Genomic DNA, 2,530 nt, shown 5'->3' on the forward strand with positions numbered 1-2,530 from the left:
TTGGCTGGGGGCAGAGAAGCCCAATCTGAGCTGCTACAGGAAGGATGGAGGGGTTCAGACAAGGTTTTCCAACTCCGTGCCTAAATGTCACTTTCACAGCGAAATAAGCCCAGTTTGGCCCTGTTCACTTTTGCTTAGCAGAGTCTGTATCTTCAAAACTAGACACTCTGCAGGCCTATAAGCTTGGCTGGGGGCAGAGAAGCCCAATCTGAGCTGCTACAGGAAGGATGGAGGGGTTCAGACAAGGTTTTCCAACTCCGTGCCTAAATGTCACTTTCACAGCGAAATAAGCCCAGTTTGGCCCTGTTCACTTTTGCTTAGCAGAGTCTGTATCTTCAAAACTAGACACTCTGCAGGCCTATAAGCTTGGCTGGGGGCAGAGAAGCCCAATCTGAGCTGCTACAGGAAGGATGGAGGGGTTCAGACAAGGTTTTCCAACTCCGTGCCTAAATGTCACTTTCACAGCTAAATAAGCCCAGTTTGGCCCTGTTCACTTTTGCTTAGCAGAGTCTGTATCTTCAAAACTAGACACTCTGCAGGCCTATAAGCTTGGCTGGGGGCAGAGAAGCCCAATCTGAGCTGCTACAGGAAGGATGGAGGGGTTCAGACAAGGTTTTCCAACTCCGTGCCTAAATGTCACTTTCACAGCGAAATAAGCCCAGTTTGGCCCTGTTCACTTTTGCTTAGCAGAGTCTGTATCTTCAAAACTAGACACTCTGCAGGCCTATAAGCTTGGCTGGGGGCAGAGAAGCCCAATCTGAGCTGCTACAGGAAGGATGGAGGGGTTCAGACAAGGTTTTCCAACTCCGTGCCTAAATGTCACTTTCACAGCGAAATAAGCCCAGTTTGGCCCTGTTCACTTTTGCTTAGCAGAGTCTGTATCTTCAAAACTAGACACTCTGCAGGCCTATAAGCTTGGCTGGGGGCAGAGAAGCCCAATCTGAGCTGCTACAGGAAGGATGGAGGGGTTCAGACAAGGTTTTCCAACTCCGTGCCTAAATGTCACTTTCACAGCGAAATAAGCCCAGTTTGGCCCTGTTCACTTTTGCTTAGCAGAGTCTGTATCTTCAAAACTAGACACTCTGCAGGCCTATAAGCTTGGCTGGGGGCAGAGAAGCCCAATCTGAGCTGCTACAGGAAGGATGGAGGGGTTCAGACAAGGTTTTCCAACTCCGTGCCTAAATGTCACTTTCACAGCGAAATAAGCCCAGTTTGGCCCTGTTCACTTTTGCTTAGCAGAGTCTGTATCTTCAAAACTAGACACTCTGCAGGCCTATAAGCTTGGCTGGGGGCAGAGAAGCCCAATCTGAGCTGCTACAGGAAGGATGGAGGGGTTCAGACAAGGTTTTCCAACTCCGTGCCTAAATGTCACTTTCACAGCGAAATAAGCCCAGTTTGGCCCTGTTCACTTTTGCTTAGCAGAGTCTGTATCTTCAAAACTAGACACTCTGCAGGCCTATAAGCTTGGCTGGGGGCAGAGAAGCCCAATCTGAGCTGCTACAGGAAGGATGGAGGGGTTCAGACAAGGTTTTCCAACTCCGTGCCTAAATGTCACTTTCACAGCTAAATAAGCCCAGTTTGGCCCTGTTCACTTTTGCTTAGCAGAGTCTGTATCTTCAAAACTAGACACTCTGCAGGCCTATAAGCTTGGCTGGGGGCAGAGAAGCCCAATCTGAGCTGCTACAGGAAGGATGGAGGGGTTCAGACAAGGTTTTCCAACTCCGTGCCTAAATGTCACTTTCACAGCGAAATAAGCCCAGTTTGGCCCTGTTCACTTTTGCTTAGCAGAGTCTGTATCTTCAAAACTAGACACTCTGCAGGCCTATAAGCTTGGCTGGGGGCAGAGAAGCCCAATCTGAGCTGCTACAGGAAGGATGGAGGGGTTCAGACAAGGTTTTCCAACTCCGTGCCTAAATGTCACTTTCACAGCGAAATAAGCCCAGTTTGGCCCTGTTCACTTTTGCTTAGCAGAGTCTGTATCTTCAAAACTAGACACTCTGCAGGCCTATAAGCTTGGCTGGGGGCAGAGAAGCCCAATCTGAGCTGCTACAGGAAGGATGGAGGGGTTCAGACAAGGTTTTCCAACTCCGTGCCTAAATGTCACTTTCACAGCGAAATAAGCCCAGTTTGGCCCTGTTCACTTTTGCTTAGCAGAGTCTGTATCTTCAAAACTAGACACTCTGCAGGCCTATAAGCTTGGCTGGGGGCAGAGAAGCCCAATCTGAGCTGCTACAGGAAGGATGGAGGGGTTCAGACAAGGTTTTCCAACTCCGTGCCTAAATGTCACTTTCACAGCGAAATAAGCCCAGTTTGGCCCTGTTCACTTTTGCTTAGCAGAGTCTGTATCTTCAAAACTAGACACTCTGCAGGCCTATAAGCTTGGCTGGGGGCAGAGAAGCCCAATCTGAGCTGCTACAGGAAGGATGGAGGGGTTCAGACAAGGTTTTCCAACTCCGTGCCTAAATGTCACTTTCACAGCGAAATAAGCCCAGTTTGGCCCTGTTCACTTTTGCTTAGCAGAGTCTGTATC

The sequence above is a fragment of the Electrona antarctica genome (assembly GCF_951216825.1).
Source record: "Electrona antarctica genome assembly, chromosome: 4".
In the NCBI taxonomy this organism is placed as follows: Eukaryota; Metazoa; Chordata; class Actinopteri; order Myctophiformes; family Myctophidae; genus Electrona; species Electrona antarctica.